General features: G+C 40.2%; 1 long non-coding RNA gene across 1 annotated transcript; it reads left to right on the top strand.

Annotated features, from left to right (window-relative positions):
* Nucleotides 1–4,099: 4,099 nt before the first annotated feature.
* On the top strand, nt 4,100–8,100 carry LOC141098667 (uncharacterized). The gene is made up of 3 exons (XR_012234310.1): nt 4,100–4,396; nt 5,493–5,809; nt 6,590–8,100. It is a non-coding gene; the product is annotated as an uncharacterized lncRNA (long non-coding RNA).
* Nucleotides 8,101–19,189: the final 11,089 nt, after the last annotated feature.

Here is a 19,189-nt window from a genome sequence, read left to right as displayed (position 1 = left end):
AAAATAAATCAGAATAAAGGACCAATTGGTATAAATAGCAAAATTTTTTTTTTTTATTCATAAAGAATTAAAACAGTACAAATAGAGAGATGCACATATCAATAAAGGGACGTTATAAGCCCATTTTATTCCATACACCAAACACTGAATAAATACACCATTATGAAAATAGTAATAAATAATGGATGAACAATAGCTGCAAAATCCCTTATTCTATGAAAACATACACAATAATGTAAACATCCACAAAAGTGTGCAAGCTGTGGAATTTGTAATGTATCTATAAATTAGTGCAATAAGGATACTGATTAAAATGGAAGCTCTCAGACCTATGTAGCCACTGCAAATTGCCGAAAACCGCAAGGGGTCTAAACTACGGCGATGCCCATGGATTAAATCTGAGCCAAAGTGCTAGCCATCCCCATGGCAGTATCACCCTTTGTTGGCGGCATGAAATCCGCTCTCACAATGAAACCCATGCAGCGGCATAATGGCAGTGGTCATATGACACAGAAACAATTTGTATAATAGAGCAAAGCAGCCATTACCAATGATGGATATGGAGTCTCCTCAGGCGTCCCTCTGCCCCGACGCGCGTTTCGCCTTTGCTTCAACGGGAGGCATGACTTAAGAGGGGAAATCCCCGTTTAAATAATCCTCGGCCCAGCTGCAATCAATTACCTGACTGGAATAACCATGGCGCATGCCCATTACTGGAATATCAATAGCGCATGCCCAGAAAAAGTACTCAAAACCATGAAAAATAAATCATAATATCACTTGAGGTAGATCACCAGATCTTAAAAAACAATATTAAATTTCTTAAATATAAGCGCTACAAAAATAATATTTATAAGAATAGAATAGATAATCTTAATATATAGATCACTAGTGTATCAACATATTAAAGCGCTATTTTAATACAAGTATGAAGATCTGTGATATACTACTAAAGCCCTATGTCTACACATATAGGACCAAAATACTGATGTAAACTAATATTCATTCAAAATTTCATGATAAAGATAATAATTAGAGCACTGACCATGGTGAGCATGAAAAAAAGGAAATAAAAAGTAAAAAATGAATGGCAAAGAAGTCACCCTGAGTCCATGAAGTGAAAACGGCGCATGAGGGAGTTGAACTTGGTTCACTACTATCAAATAAGAGAAGTGTTTGTGTGCTCCTATGTCGTTCGCCACCAGTCATCATCAGATGACCCTGGACAGCGAAACGCACATAATGTGAGCATCACACTCTTCTCTGGTGAATCAAGACCCACTCATGCGCACTCACAAGAATGTATGTAAAATAGGGTACTTAAAAGGCACTCACCATACTAATAATAGATATGACAAATACACAATGATGAAAATGTCATATGTAAAAAAATGACACTAATAATGCTATATTCCAACTATGAACAAGACCATAATAATGAGGATTATAACACGAGGAAAAAACATAAGAAATGGAGGCATCTTCAAATCTTGAGTCTTCAATAAATGCCCATAAATCTTCTTTTCCATTTAAACACTGGAGGAATCAAACACGAAAACCAATGTTCTGTAACTAAAAAAAACAAAATGTTAATGTCACACTATAAAAACTTACCCACCCTAAAAAGTCCACAACCCATGGAAAAAGACAGGAATATGATAATGAATAATAAAGCTACAAAAAAGCACCGAAACCGAAGCTTTCATTGAGTCCTTGAGGAGGAGTTTTTATAGTGTGACATTAACATTTTGTTTTTTTTAGTTACAGAACATTGGTTTTCGTGTTTGATTCCTCCAGTGTTTAAATGGAAAAGAAGATTTATGGGCATTTATTGAAGACTCAAGATTTGAAGATGCCTCCATTTCTTATGTTTTTTCCTCGTGTTATAATCCTCATTATTATGGTCTTGTTCATAGTTGGAATATAGCATTATTAGTGTCATTTTTTTACATATGACATTTTCATCATTGTGTATTTGTCATATCTATTATTAGTATGGTGAGTGCCTTTTAAGTACCCTATTTTACATACATTCTTGTGAGTGCGCATGAGTGGGTCTTGATTCACCAGAGAAGAGTGTGATGCTCACATTATGTGCGTTTCGCTGTCCAGGGTCATCTGATGATGACTGGTGGCGAACGACATAGGAGCACACAAACACTTCTCTTATTTGATAGTAGTGAACCAAGTTCAACTCCCTCATGCGCCGTTTTCACTTCATGGACTCAGGGTGACTTCTTTGCCATTCATTTTTTACTTTTTATTTCCTTTTTTTCATGCTCACCATGGTCAGTGCTCTAATTATTATCTTTATCATGAAATTTTGAATGAATATTAGTTTACATCAGTATTTTGGTCCTATATGTGTAGACATAGGGCTTTAGTAGTATATCACAGATCTTCATACTTGTATTAAAATAGCGCTTTAATATGTTGATACACTAGTGATCTATATATTAAGATTATCTATTCTATTCTTATAAATATTATTTTTGTAGCGCTTATATTTAAGAAATTTAATATTGTTTTTTAAGATCTGGTGATCTACCTCAAGTGATATTATGATTTATTTTTCATGGTTTTGAGTACTTTTTCTGGGCATGCGCTATTGATATTCCAGTAATGGGCATGCGCCATGGTTATTCCAGTCAGGTAATTGATTGCAGCTGGGCCGAGGATTATTTAAACGGGGATTTCCCCTCTTAAGTCATGCCTCCCGTTGAAGCAAAGGCGAAACGCGCGTCGGGGCAGAGGGACGCCTGAGGAGACTCCATATCCATCATTGGTAATGGCTGCTTTGCTCTATTATACAAATTGTTTCTGTGTCATATGACCACTGCCATTATGCCGCTGCATGGGTTTCATTGTGAGAGCGGATTTCATGCCGCCAACAAAGGGTGATACTGCCATGGGGATGGCTAGCACTTTGGCTCAGATTTAATCCATGGGCATCGCCGTAGTTTAGACCCCTTGCGGTTTTCGGCAATTTGCAGTGGCTACATAGGTCTGAGAGCTTCCATTTTAATCAGTATCCTTATTGCACTAATTTATAGATACATTACAAATTCCACAGCTTGCACACTTTTGTGGATGTTTACATTATTGTGTATGTTTTCATAGAATAAGGGATTTTGCAGCTATTGTTCATCCATTATTTATTACTATTTTCATAATGGTGTATTTATTCAGTGTTTGGTGTATGGAATAAAATGGGCTTATAACGTCCCTTTATTGATATGTGCATCTCTCTATTTGTACTGTTTTAATTCTTTATGAATAAAAAAAAAAAATTTTGCTATTTATACCAATTGGTCCTTTATTCTGATTTATTTTTCAGTAGGATATTGTGATTTATATCAATAGTTATGGTATTTATTTTTTGATTATGGAGGCAATTTTATAAGTGATTTATCATTATTGACTGTTGTTTAAACAGAGCCATATTATGGATTTCAAAGCCAAGGAAAGTTCTTGGCAAGCGAAGGCCACTAGTATGTTCCAGAGAGGTGCTACATCATCACATAGTTCTACTTCCCATGCGAGTCAGGATAATATACAGAAATATAAAAGAGTTTTGAATAAAAAGATTAAGGTATGGTGGACGAAAATTACCTTAGAAAATTATGTGGCACAGAATATCGTTCCAAGAGGCTTAAGGATCAACATATATCCTACTTTTGATCTGGGAGAAGAAACTCTTATTAATAGGTGGATTGCGGCCGCTAACACCTGTTCTTTGGAATTCATCAAAATAATTATTGAAAAAAATTCTATTACTCTTAAAGATATAGAGACTGAAGTTGAGGATCTTCAAAAAATCTTATTACATGATATGAGAAAAGAGGAATTTCAGGAATTTGTTATGAAACTTGATAAAGACATTGAAAAATGGGAGAATCACATTAGTCTAAATAAACAGAAGAAGTATGAAAGGGATTGGGCTGACTTTGAGTCTAAGAGAATTTTCAAATGGCAAATGCCGAAGAAAAAAGATCCTATCCCTAGGAATTTGCTTAGGGATTTATCCACATCCAATTCCTCTATTAGTGATGTGGGAAGTAGTACTTTTGAAGCCAGTTATAAACCGAGGACTCGACAGCATCATAAAAAAAGTGCTACCCCTAAAAATCAAGTGAGTGATACTGTTGAGGTTATTAATTTGTCTAGTCATATGTTAACAGATGCACAAATTAGGGTGCTACAGAGAGGGCTAACGTTTTCCCCTTCATCTGATTTAGACACGTTCACGGCAATAAAGGACTTGCATCTCTTCTCCAGAAAACTGGTTTTGAAGAGGTTACATCATAAAAAAGAAAGTGGTGGTGACTTCTCTAGTAGGGAGGAAAATGAAGCTCTTGAGATTCTTGAGTCTCTGATTGATGAGAATACATCAAATGTAAGTAATTTCCCCGTGAAATTAATTAATAAATCTACAAAATTTCCCTCTTTAACATTAGTACCGGCAGTTGATACGTTCACAAAGATTGTGTCATCTGAAATCGATAAATTAAAGAAAACTAGTAAGTTTGGCCATAACAATTTGTCCATGCAGGAGAGGAATGCTTTAAGAGAACTTAAGGAATGGGACGATGTGGTTTTCAAGGTGGCCGACAAGGGAGGTAACATAGTAATATGGCCGAACTCCATGTATGAGGCTCAAGCCAATAAATTGTTAAACAATACTCAGGAGTATAGGCTACTTACTTATAATCCTATGGGACAATTTAAACTGGAACTGATTGATATTTTGGAGGCCGCAGTTGAAAACCACATTGTCCCTAAGAAATTATTAGAAATCCATCAAAAACTCAGTCCTAGGTTAGCAACGTTCTATCTGATACCAAAGGTCCATAAAAATTCCCAGGATCCACCGGGAAGACCTATAGTGGCAGCCAATGAGGGTCTCTGTGAGATCATATGTAATGTGATAGATCATTTTTTGAAACCTTTAGTGACTCAGCTACCCTCATATATTAAGGATACCACAGCTGCACTTGGACATTTAGAAAATATTCAATTAACTGACAACATGATCCTTGTTACAGCAGACGTTGAGGCTTTATATACATCGATTCGCCATCAAGATGGACTTAATGCTGTTGGTAAATTCCTCTTAAACAGTAACGTAGATCATGATATGGCCAACTTTGTTCTTGCTTTACTGAAATATGTATTAACTCATAACGCATTTTCCTTTAATGAAAAAATTTTTCTTCAAAAGCAAGGTACAGCTATGGGGGCGGCTTGCGCCCCCTCATATGCGAACCTGTTTATGGGAGCTTGGGAAAGACATATTTTTCAAGATAGCGAAATAGTGGGTATGGAACGGATCCATAATTGGATCCGTTACATAGATGATATCCTGTTTATTTATGAGGGATCAGGTGAGGAATTGAGGTGTTTAATGAATACACTTAACAACAATAACCAAAATATCAGGTTGACGTATCATTATGGACGTAAAATTGAATTTTTGGATCTGTCCATTACAGTTCTATCTGATGGTCGGCTATCAACCACAGTATATCGTAAACCCACGGCAACAAATTCCTTGCTCCATGCTTCATCGGCACATCTAAAATCCACTATAGATGGGATACCCATTGGACAATTTTTGCGTATTAAGAGAATTTGTTCTGATGAAGGTCTTTTTGAAGAACAGTCCTCTATCCTCAGGAAACGATTTCAAAATAGAGGATACAATCGGAAGTCTATTCAGAGAGGATATATGAGGGCAAAAAGTGTCCCCAGAGAACAACTTTTACATAAGAATGTGATTCCTCCTAGGATTGTAAACAAGGACCAGCAGGTAAGATTTATTTCAAACTTCAATAATAAATGGTTTGAGGTTAAAAATATAGTACAGAGACATTGGCAAATCCTCTTGACCGATCCTGTGTTGAGGGAAATTTTACCATCAGGTCCCTCATTTGTGGCAAAAAGGGCTCCAAGTTTGCGAGACATTTTGACACATAGCCAATATGATCCTCAACGGAAAGAGAGGGAGAGGAATATGGAGCGTATGGGATTTTTTCCCTGTGGTATGTGCAAGGCATGTGCCAACATGAAAAAAAGTAGTAAGTTCCAGAATTTTGACCAATCCAGATGCTTTGATATTAGAACTTACATTACATGCTCTACGAAGGGAGTGATCTACTATGCCACTTGTCCATGCCAGAAAATCTATATTGGGATGACTAGTAGGGAGCTCAAGATTCGAGTTCGGGAACACTGCCTCGACATTGACAAAGCCAAAAAGATTGAAGATGCTGCTTTGTTGAAAACATTACCTAGGCATTTTAAAAATTTCCATCATAGCAATTCTAGGTTACTCCAAGTCAAGGGTATTGATCATATTAATTTGGGTCTTAGAGGAGGAGATGTTGGTAAAAGATTAGCCAAAAAAGAGTGCCAGTGGATATTTCGATTGGGCACCTTAACTCCTCAAGGACTCAATGAAAGCTTCGGTTTCGGTGCTTTTTTGTAGCTTTATTATTCATTATCATATTCCTGTCTTTTTCCATGGGTTGTGGACTTTTTAGGGTGGGTAAGTTTTTATAGTGTGACATTAACATTTTGTTTTTTTTAGTTACAGAACATTGGTTTTCGTGTTTGATTCCTCCAGTGTTTAAATGGAAAAGAAGATTTATGGGCATTTATTGAAGACTCAAGATTTGAAGATGCCTCCATTTCTTATGTTTTTTCCTCGTGTTATAATCCTCATTATTATGGTCTTGTTCATAGTTGGAATATAGCATTATTAGTGTCATTTTTTTACATATGACATTTTCATCATTGTGTATTTGTCATATCTATTATTAGTATGGTGAGTGCCTTTTAAGTACCCTATTTTACATACATTCTTGTGAGTGCGCATGAGTGGGTCTTGATTCACCAGAGAAGAGTGTGATGCTCACATTATGTGCGTTTCGCTGTCCAGGGTCATCTGATGATGACTGGTGGCGAACGACATAGGAGCACACAAACACTTCTCTTATTTGATAGTAGTGAACCAAGTTCAACTCCCTCATGCGCCGTTTTCACTTCATGGACTCAGGGTGACTTCTTTGCCATTCATTTTTTACTTTTTATTTCCTTTTTTTCATGCTCACCATGGTCAGTGCTCTAATTATTATCTTTATCATGAAATTTTGAATGAATATTAGTTTACATCAGTATTTTGGTCCTATATGTGTAGACATAGGGCTTTAGTAGTATATCACAGATCTTCATACTTGTATTAAAATAGCGCTTTAATATGTTGATACACTAGTGATCTATATATTAAGATTATCTATTCTATTCTTATAAATATTATTTTTGTAGCGCTTATATTTAAGAAATTTAATATTGTTTTTTAAGATCTGGTGATCTACCTCAAGTGATATTATGATTTATTTTTCATGGTTTTGAGTACTTTTTCTGGGCATGCGCTATTGATATTCCAGTAATGGGCATGCGCCATGGTTATTCCAGTCAGGTAATTGATTGCAGCTGGGCCGAGGATTATTTAAACGGGGATTTCCCCTCTTAAGTCATGCCTCCCGTTGAAGCAAAGGCGAAACGCGCGTCGGGGCAGAGGGACGCCTGAGGAGACTCCATATCCATCATTGGTAATGGCTGCTTTGCTCTATTATACAAATTGTTTCTGTGTCATATGACCACTGCCATTATGCCGCTGCATGGGTTTCATTGTGAGAGCGGATTTCATGCCGCCAACAAAGGGTGATACTGCCATGGGGATGGCTAGCACTTTGGCTCAGATTTAATCCATGGGCATCGCCGTAGTTTAGACCCCTTGCGGTTTTCGGCAATTTGCAGTGGCTACATAGGTCTGAGAGCTTCCATTTTAATCAGTATCCTTATTGCACTAATTTATAGATACATTACAAATTCCACAGCTTGCACACTTTTGTGGATGTTTACATTATTGTGTATGTTTTCATAGAATAAGGGATTTTGCAGCTATTGTTCATCCATTATTTATTACTATTTTCATAATGGTGTATTTATTCAGTGTTTGGTGTATGGAATAAAATGGGCTTATAACGTCCCTTTATTGATATGTGCATCTCTCTATTTGTACTGTTTTAATTCTTTATGAATAAAAAAAAAAAAAAAAAATTTTGCTATTTATACCAATTGGTCCTTTATTCTGATTTATTTTTCAGTAGGATATTGTGATTTATAACGATATCAATGTGTCAGGATCGCTGGTGAATCGCTATGTGATTGCTCGTGAGCTGACAGACGGCTTCACTAGCGATCAGCACAGCGACGCCCGGTGTCGCTGAGCATGTTAGTAACCAGCGCGCTGATGCAGGAAGCTGGTAACTAACCTACACATTGGGTATCCAAGGGACGTGCGTCCCTAAATACCCGATGTGTACATTAGTTACCAGCTCCCTGCATCAGTGCGCTGGTAACTAACGTACACATTGGGTATCCAAAGGACGCACGTCTCGCTGGTCTCCTGCCTGTCACATGCAGCGATGCGTGGTGGCCAGCGGGAGACAAGCGACCAAAAAAAGTCCTGGCCTTTCCTGCAGCGATCCTGGCAGGGGGGCCAGTCGCTGATCACAGTCACACAGCAATCTCGCTGGTGAGATCGCTGTTGTCACAAAAATTGTGACTCAGCAGCAATCTCGCTAGCGAGATCGCTATGTGTGATGGGGCCTTAAGAACCTGTGTGTTCGAAGCACACCCAGGTGCTCTGTAATTCAGTCCCTTCATTGGGTATACCTATTTGTACATAACTGCCCTTTAGTACCAATAATTTTACTAAAGTCAAAATAAAAATCATTTTTATCCTTTGAGCTGGATTTCCAATTATTTTGGAACATTCTTCAAGTGAAGCTGTACCCGCCCAGAGATTTGTTTCTTCCAGTCCTGCCCATTAAAATGAACAAAAAAAAAAACCAAAAAAAAAAACTCATTTTTCCCCTATGCTACACATGTGCACTCCATTCGCAGACATCCGAATGCCGTCACAGCCAAGATGAGAGGGCTCTGACCAGAACTTGGTGCACTGTCTAACTGGAAGTCGCTCTGGAAAAGGGGTATAGAATTGCACAGATTTATGAAATCTGGCATTTTCCCCCGAGATCCATGACACATTGTGTTTAAGATGTGTTTTAATGTAGCTCGCAAACAAAGAGGCGGCTATCCGAGCTTGTGTGTTAGTGATAACATGAAAAGGCATATGTACAGTCATGGCCAAAAGTTGAGAATGACACAAATATTAATTTTTACAAAGTCTACTGCTTCATTTTTTCTAATGGCAATTTGCATATACTCCAGAATGTTATAAAGAGTGATCAGCTTAACAGCAATTACTTGCAAAGTCAATATATGCCTAGAAAATGAACTTTATCCCTCAAAACACATTTCAACATCATTGCAGCCCTGCCTTAAAAGGACCAGCTAACATCATTTCAGTGATTGCTCCATTAACACAGGTGTGGGTGTTGATGAGGACAGGGCTGGAGATCAATCTGTCATGATTAAGAATGACACCACTGGACACTTTAAAAGGAGGCTGGTGCTTGGCATCATTGTTTCTCTTCTGTTAACCATGGTTATCTCTAAAGAAACACGTGCAGTCATCATTGCACTGCACAAAAATGGCCTAACAGGGAAGAGTATCGCAGCTAGAAAGATTGCACCTCAGTCAACAATCTATCGCATCATCAAGAACTTCAAGGAGAGAGGTTCCCTTGTTGCCAAAAAGGCTCCAGGGCGCCCAAGAAAGACCAGCAAGCGCCAGGACCGTCTCTTAAAAGTGTTTCAGCTGTGGGATCGGGCTACCAGCAGTGCAGAGCTTGCTCAGGAATGGCAGCAGGCAGGTGTGAGTGCATCTGCACGCACTGTGAGGTGGAGACTCTTGGAGCAAGGCCTGGTCTCAAGGAGGGCAGCAAAGAAGCCACTTGTCTCCAGAAAAAACATCATGGAGAGATTGATATTCTGCAAGAGGTACAGGGAATGGACTGCTGAGGACTGGGGTAAAGTCATTTTCTCTGATGAATCCCCTTTTCGATTGTTTGGGACATCTGGAAAACGGCTTATTCGGAGAAGACCAGGTGAGCGCTACCACCAGTCTTGTCTCATGCCAACTGTCAAGCATCCTGAAACCATTCATGTGTGGGGTGGCTTCTCAGCCAAGGGAATGGGCTCTGTCTTGCCTAAAAGCAGCCATGAATAAAGAATGGTACCAGAATGTCCTCCGAGAGCAACTTCTCCCAACCGTCCAAGAGCAGTTTGGCGATCAACAATGCCTTTTTCAACATGATGGAGCACCTTGCCATAAAGCAAAGGTGATAACAGATTTTGGGACCATGGCCTGGAAACTCCCCAGATCTTAATCCCATTGAGAACTTGTGGTCAATCAAGAGACGGGTGGCCAAACGAAAACCTTCAAATTCAGACAAAATAAAAGCATTGATTTTGCAAGAATGGACTGCTATCAGTCAGGATTTGATCCAGAAGTTGATTGAGAGCATGACCGGGAGAATTGCTGAGGTCCTGAAGAAGGGTCAACACTGCAAATATTGACTTGCTGCATTAACTCATTCTAACTGTCAATATAACCTTTTGTTACTCGTAATATGATTGCAATTATATTTCTGTATGTGATAAAAAAAATCTGACAAACACACATAAAAACCAGAGGGCAGCAGATCATGTGAAAATATAATATTTGTGTCACTCAAAACTTTTGGCCATGACTGTAGATGCATATTATAAGAGGGTGTTAAATTAGATCCCAACAATATAGAGCTCAACCCCACCCTTAGACAAATCGCCAAACTCTTTAAACTCTCTGGGGTAAATTCACGCAGCGGGCAAATTTACCGTGCACGAGCGTGGTAACAGACCCCGATGAATTGTTTGAGCATGCCTTCCTCCCGTACTACGATATTTCGGAGTTAAACTTTATCGACGACGACACAGCAACCTTTAATTGGCGCTACACAAAAGACCATCACTCGATCAATCGAAACACAAAATGTTCTTATTGCATGCTTCACCACCGCCTACGCGCGATTAGAGTTGTATGCTCTTTTGGACCGGTTGCAGGAACGATGCCTCTATCACGATACAGACTGTCATTATCGTGCAGCAGCCTTACGAGTGGATGCCACCCCTTGAGGTATTTTTGGGGGATCTTACCAGCGAAGAACCACATGACTCGCACATCAGAGTTTGTATCCGCCGGTCCCACCAAAACATACGTGTATCGCTTGAACGACAAGTGTGTTTTGAAAGTTAAGGGTATTATGCTGAATAGCGCTAATTCTCGAGTCGTTAATTACGACCGCCTTAGAGATATGGTTCTGTATTACCCTCGCAACTCGGACCCAAAAACTCAAAAGACAACCCACGTAGATCAGAGCGGCATTGTAAGGGTTAAACATTGGGCGATTGAAACAAGGCCTCTCCGCAAGACACAAAGATGTGTTTATACAAAAAGACGTCTGACGATTTTACAATGCTGCCTTTCGGTTAATAAGAGGTTTTTCTCACGCTGACAATCCATTATTCCCTGTCACAGGCTCTGCGAAAAGGGAACCTCATCCCGCCGGCAACACTCGGGAAATGAGAGATTATGAATCCCTCAAGAAGCGCTTGTTTCACACTCCCATGAAATGGTAGCCGAATTCCTGAGACAACCCCAACTCTTTCGTGCTCTACAGCATCATGGACCCACGGCTTAAACACCCTCTAAGTTGCTTATTAGCTGGGCCCTCTAATTCAGGGAAAAGTTATTTTGTGAAACTTCTGGAGCGAGCATCATCGTTATTAACTCACACACCTGAGAACATTGTCTATTTTTATGCATGCTGGCAAAAAACGTACGATGAAATGCTTAATTCGTTTCATAACATCAAATTTGTCGAAGGGCTCCCTGAATCATTTACAGACGATGTCCTGTTCCTGCCTGACAAGGTAAATTTGGCTATTGTTGATGACCTGATTTATAGCGCTTCCGGAAATAGCGAAATAGAAAAAAAGCATTCACAAAGTATGTACATCACCGAAACCCGAGGATATTTTATTTAGTGCAGAATGTATTCGTACAGGGTAAAAAGAGTATAACGATTAGTTTGAACACCAAGTACATGGTTCTTTTTAACAATCCTCATGATAAATTGCAGATTATGACTCTGGCTAAGAAGATGTATCCCGGTAACACACGATTCTTCTCAGAATCTTTTGAGGATGCGACTCGGGTTCCTTTCGGGAATTTGCTCCTCAATTTACGCGGCGATACCCCTGAGGAGCCAAGATTGCGTACGGGCTTGTTTTCACCAGCTTTACCTGTTGTATATGTTCTAAAAGAAAAAAAACACGCCCTATAAAGTGAGTTTTTTCACACCTTGCGCAGCCTGCCGACAAGATGTCAGAGTGCGTCGCAATTGGGGACTTCTGAAAAAGCTGGTCAATGCGAGCTCCTAGGACAAAGCTTATTTTGAATGCCGGGAAGGATTTGATAATAGCCATAGCCAAAAATCGTTCTAAACATATTGAACGGTCGCATACCTCTTAAAGAACGTCAAAAAAACTTTGAAAAAAATGGCGTTGCTCTATAAGACGAGTGGGTGATAAGAAAGTTTCCATTAAAAGGAAAAGACGCTTGTTGAACCAGTCAGGAGGATTTATTGGTCCCTTACTCGCTGTGGCTGTTCCCCTCATTACCTCATTAATAGCGGGACAATGATGGAACACGCCGAGAAAATGTACTTTGTGCCCAAACACGAACTTAACAGACTTACGCAGCAACCCCTCGCTAGCGCTCATGTGCACCAGAGTCTTTCCCGTCTTGACAGCGAAATAGTCCATATTCTGGCACGCGTTGATTTAACGGCGGACGTAAAGATTTAACGATACACAGATTCTGCAGAGGTACCTGCTTCACGCCAGATAGGAAAGGAAAGAACTTGCTAATTTAATGCTTATTGAACCTTCGGGTCATCAACAAATGGCAAATGCAAACAGAACGAACGGTCTGAGGACCAGAGTGGTATTCTGGACCTCCTGAATGCTCGGTTCAGGCAAAGCGCATCCGTTTTGTTAAACGTTATGTCGCAAAACAAAGACGATGTCATGGAGTGACCGGGGCGAGCTCATCTATAAAGGGGCCCTCATTCCAGGATCTCATGCTCTGCACTTGGTAAAACATGCCAACCAAAGTCATACAACCACCAAAGGTATGAACCCTCGGGCTGGCGCGAGTTTTTACAAGGACTTGCCGCGATAAATTTACCCAGCAGCGTGCTTGGACATCCCTATAATAGAGCGCTTTTAACTAATTTTAAAGAGGCCTTGAATACGAACTCTGCTCCACCTGCCACGAACATTTTAACCACTCCTCACGCTAAACACAACTACCTCAAGAGCCACGCTATTATCGAGAAGCCGTTCCTTCATTATACATTCGTGGTTAGCGCTGTAACTGTTTTAACTCCTTGTAGTAAATGTATTTGTTTCAGGCTTGATAGAGACGGGTCACCGTTGAAACATTGCCACTTGAGGATCAGTAAAGTATCCACTTTTTTTCCACATTTAATTTGAGTGCTATATATATATATATATATATATATATATATATATATATATATATATACACATTATATACTATATACATATATATATATATACACACACACACAGTATATATACACACACTGTATTAACCGTTTATTTAGTATATAGAATATATTTTTAACCCCTAGTCTCTTTACTGTAATCTATTTTCCGTATACGCTCAATCCCTACCCAAGTGGCAGTGGCAGAATCAGCTGGGCAGACAGGGACAAGAATCGATTCTAGTCGAATGACACTTCTATTGATGCTGCATTCACAGACAGTGCCTCATAAGGTCAAAGACCAGCCATTTTATGTTTTGTGATTGTCTCACGAGGTCAGGGTTTAATCTGCTTTCACTTTGTCATGAATCAGGGACTGAAGCTTGAGAAAGGTAATTTGCATATTCCAGGTGCCTTCTGGGAAAAGCGAAGAGTCTCCCTAAGCAAGAGGATCTTTGGACACAGCTGGGACCAGCTGCTTGGAAAGCATCACCAAACCGCACGCCGAGAGGCGCGCAAATTTTTGCCCCTAGGACATTGCAAGAAAGCTTGCCTGATTGAGTAGACTACACAAGGAGGAAGACATGCAGCAAGTCAGCAGGATCTAGGTGCAACATGGCAGATGTGATAACCTACATGGTGAGCTGCAACATGTGCTACATGTTCACAGATCGACCAGAAGAATCCAACTTCACCTGCCAGAAGTGTAGATTAGTGGCCCTTTTTAGAAGAAAAGGTGCATGGACTGGAAAAAAGAAATGCAACTTTGAAACTCAAAGAAAATGAAGACTTCCTAGACAGAAGCATCTCTACTGGTCACAGAAGGTGAAGAACGTGTCAGAGAACCTCCAAAAGCAGACGAGTGGAAGCATGTGACCAAAAGCAGCAAGACCACCATAGAGACATCACCAACCACACAACTGACAAACCGATATCAAGGCCTTGCGGAGGATGACGATAGTACACCTAAGGATGAGGCACAACCAACAATCAAAGAAGAAAAGGGCATACAGCAACACCCAGAAGTGACAACAAAAAGTACAGCCAAGAAGCAAAGAAGAGTGGTAGTGGTGGGAGACTCGCTACTGAAAGGCACAGAAGCAGCCATCTGTAGACCGGATATAACAGCAAGAGAAGTATGCTGCCTCCCAGGTGCGAAGATCAAGGATGTGACCGATAGGATACCAAAGCTCATAAGCTCCAAGGACGTCCACCCATTTCTTCTGATACATGTTGGCACCAATGACACGGCAAGGAAGGACCTACCAACAATCTGCAAGGACTTTGAAGAGGTTTATACCTTGTGGGAATAAAAGGACAAGAAATAGGAAAAACCCAATGTGGCTAAACAAAGTAGTAAGAGGGGCAATTAACAGTAAAAAGAAAGCATTTAAACTGCTAAAGCAGGATGGCACCGCTGAAGATCTAAAAAAAACTATAAGGAGAAAAATTCTTTAAAAAATAATTAAAGCTGCGAAAAAGGAAACGAAGAAGCACATTGCTAGGGAGAGTAAAACTAATCCCAAGCTGTTCAACTATATCAATAGTTAAAGAATCAAAAGTGAAAGTGTAGGCCCATTAAAAAAAATTATGAGGAAAGTATGGTTGTAGATGAGGAAAAAGCTAATATATTAAACACCTTTTCCATGGTGGAAAATGAAATGCTAGGTGAAATGCCAAGAGACAAAGAATACCTTACAGTATATTAAGGGTCACCAATCTAACCCAAGAAGAGGTGCAAATCCGGCTAAATAAGATTAAAATAGATAAATCTCTGGGTCCGGATTGCATATACCCACGAGTACCAAGAGAACCAAGTAATGTAATAGACAAACCATTATTTCTTTTAGAGACTCTATAGTGACGGGGTCTGTTCCACAGGACTGGCGCATAACAAATGTGGTACCCATATTCAAAAAGGGCTCTAAAAGTGAACCTGGAAATTATAAGCCAGTAAATCTAACCTCCATTGTTGGTAAAAATATTTGAAGGGTTTCTGAGGGACGTTATTCTGGATTATGTCAATGAGAATAACTGTTTAATGCCATATAAGCATGGGTTTATGAGGAATCGCTCCTGTCAAACCAATCTAACCAGTTTTTATGAAGAGGTAAGCTATACACTGGACCAAGGTGAGTCATTGGATGTGGTATATCTTGATTTTTCCAAAGCGTTTGATACCGTGCCACACAAAAGGTTGGTACACAAAATGAGAATGCTGGGTCTGGGGGAAAATATGTGCAAATGGGTAAGTAACTGGCTTAGTAATAGAAAGCAGAGGGTGGTTATAAATGGTATATTCTCTAACTGGGTCGCTGTGACCAGTGGGGTACCGCAGGGGTCGGTGTTGGGACCTATTCTCTTCAACATATTTAAGAATCTGATAGAAGCTCCTGCTGTCTACTAACCTCCCTAAATCTGACATTTCCCTCTCCGTGGATGCTACCACAACACCCCGGCAGCAGGCACGCTGTCTGGGTGTTTTGTTTGACACCAATCTCTGCTTCACATCCCATATACAATCTCTTGCCGCTTACACCTAAAGAACATCTCTAGAATCCGCCCTTTTCTCACTATGGAAACAAAAACCCTCACTGTTGCATTGATCCACTCCCGCCTGGATTACTGCAATGCTCTATTAATTGGCCTCCCCATCACTCGACTATCCCCCCCATCAGTCCATACTTAATGCAGCGGCCAGGATCGTCCATCTGGCTAATCGGTACTCGGATGCGTCCGCTTTTCGCCAGTCCTTACATTGAATTGGATCCTATAATGAATGGGCAGCCAAAGTACTTGTTCTCACCCACAAAGCTCTCCACAGTGCGGCACCCCCTTACATTTCTTCCCTCATTTCTGTCTATCGGCCTAGCCGATCGCTGCGCTCTGCAAACGACTTTTGACTAACCTCTTCACTAATCCGTACCTCCCACTCCCGACTCCAAGACTTCTCCCGTGCTGCTCCTATCCTCTGGAATGCTCTATCCCAAGAAATCAGGACTATCCACAATTTGCATAGTTTTTGGTGCTCCCTCAAATCACACTTGTTCAGTGCGGCCTATCACGTTCACTGATCAAAGTAATTCTCTGTAAGTGTTCTTGTGTAGCCCATTCACTATCTCCATACATCCTTCACTCCCTCAAGATGGCTGGACCTTCATTGTAAATACACACCTGTACATAGTATCTCCCCCACCTCATTGTAGATTGTAAGCTCTCACGAGCAGGGTCGTCTCATTTTGTCTTATTTTGCTTCAATTATTGTATTGTTAACATTGTTACTTATGACTTGTGTTTTGAAACAGTTAAACTGTAAAGCGTTGCGGAATATGTTGGCGCTATATAAATAAAGATTATTATTGTTTGCGCAGTAAAATATTGACATTTGCAGATGATACAAAACTATGCAAAGCAGTCAATACAAGAGAAGATAGTAATCTGCTACAGATGGATCTAGATAAGATGGAAACTTGGGCCGGAAGGTGCCAGATGCAGTTTAACAAACATAAATGTAAGTTTATACACATGGGAAGAAGGAATTAATATCACCATTACACACTGAATGGTAAACCACTGGGTAAATCTGACATGGAGAAGGACTTGGGGATCCTAGTTCATGATATGCTTACCTGGAGCAGACAGTGCCAGGCAGCTGTTGCCAAGGCAAACAGGATCATGGGGTGCATTAAAAGAGGTCTGGATACACATGATGAGAGCATTATACTGCCTCTGTACAAATCTCTGGTTAGACTGCACATGGAGTACTGTGTACAGTTTTGGGCACTGGTGCTCAGGAAGGATATAATGGAATTAGAGCAACAAAATTAGTAAAGGGGATGGGAACTACAATACCCAGAGAGATTAGCAAAATTAGGATTATTTAGTCTGGAAAAAAGACGACTGAGGGGCGATTCAATGACCATGTATAAGTATATAAGGGGACAATACAAATATCTCTCCAAGGATCTGTTTATACCAAGGAAGGTGACGGTCACAAGGGAGCATTCTCTGCGTCTGGAGGAGAAAAGGTTTTTCCACCAACATAGAAGAGGATTCTTTACTGTTAGGGCAGTGAGAATCTGGAATTCCCTGCCTGAGGTTGTGATGGCGAACTCAGTCGAAGGGTTCAAGAGAGGCCTGGATGTCTTCCTGGAGCATAATATTGTATCTTACAGTTATTGTTAAGTTCTTTAGAAGGATGCAGATCTGGGGATTTATTCTGACAGAATTTTATAGGCTGAACTGGATGTCTTTTCAGCCTATGTTACCTGGGGGAGTTGATCAGTGAAGTAGCCGACAGAGCACACACAGAATTTGTTTCTGCGGGGCCCAAAACTTATGGCTACAAATTCAAACATGAGGCAAACTGTCTTAAAAGTGAAGGGAACACTAAATGTTGGTAACTCTCAATTAATTGTAGCAGTCTGAAAGATCTAGTTCTGGATTACCCGCGTAAGTGTGACGCTGAAACTCAAGCGTATCGTCGTACAGCAGCGGGCCATTGTGAGGAAAAAAAATTGGAGTATTGATTTGCATCCTTTATACAGAACACTAGTGCATTTGCACAAAGCGGCAACTATTAGACAATTTCACCACTCTGCCATTTGGCTATTACCCGAGTATTGTGATGGATACGCGTCTGCAGCATCCATTCTCATGCATTCTAGCCGGACCGTCTAATTCTGGAAGAGTTTTGTAAAACTACTATATAATATTGAAACCAATTTTTCTCAAACCCGATAATATTGTTTGGTTTTATTCATGCTGGCAAAAACTATATGATGAAATCTCTTTTCCCAACACCAGATTTGTGGAGGGTCTGCCGAATACATTCGTAGATGAATTATTCCCTCCAGACAAGGTGAATTTGGCTATTGTTGATGATCTCATGGAGAGTGCTAGCGAACATTTTGATATAGAAAAAAGCATTTACCAAGTATGTGCACCACAGAAATGTCAGTATTTTCTACCTGATACAAAACATTGTCAGGGTAAGATCAGCCACACCTTAAACACAAGGTATTTGGTGCTTTTTAATAACCCTTGAGATCATTGCAAATTTTTACTCTGGCTCGTCAGATGTAACCCAGAAAAACACTTTTTTCCCGTGGAAGCTTTTGAGAATGCCACGTGGGAGCCTTATGGGTATTTGCTGGTAGATTTGAGAGCCAATACCCCTGAGGATCATCGCGTACGGATGGGGTTGTTTTCACTGGCGTTGCCCGCTGTCTATGTTCAAAAGAAAAACACTCCTAAAAAGTGAATTTCAGGCAGCATCACACATTCCACATTGTGTGCGTTGTGATGTAAAGATGTCAGAGTCCAGCATAACTGGGCTTTCTTAAACCCTGGTGAAAGCAACCCCCGCTGTCAGGAAATCTTTTCTGCACAATGCAGGCGACGATTTAATTTCAGCTGTCGGCAAGATTGCTTTAAACATCTTTTGAGACTTTTAAATGAGGCTCCACGGACTTTATTTGCATATTCATATTTCCCAGGGAGCTTTGCACCTAGGATTTCACTGAGCGCCGCTGCTGCAGTGTTTTCTTTGACTGATCTCCCTGAGGTCAGTGATTATTTTGTGAAACATCTTAAAAAGGCAG

The sequence above is a fragment of the Dendrobates tinctorius genome, unplaced genomic scaffold, assembly GCF_039654945.1.
Source record: "Dendrobates tinctorius isolate UK_male_01 unplaced genomic scaffold, ASM3965494v1 ptg000093l, whole genome shotgun sequence".
NCBI lineage: Eukaryota > Metazoa > Chordata > Amphibia > Anura > Dendrobatidae > Dendrobates > Dendrobates tinctorius.
The sequence above is the reverse complement of the archived record's forward strand: the minus strand, read 5'-3'. Positions and strand labels throughout refer to the sequence as shown.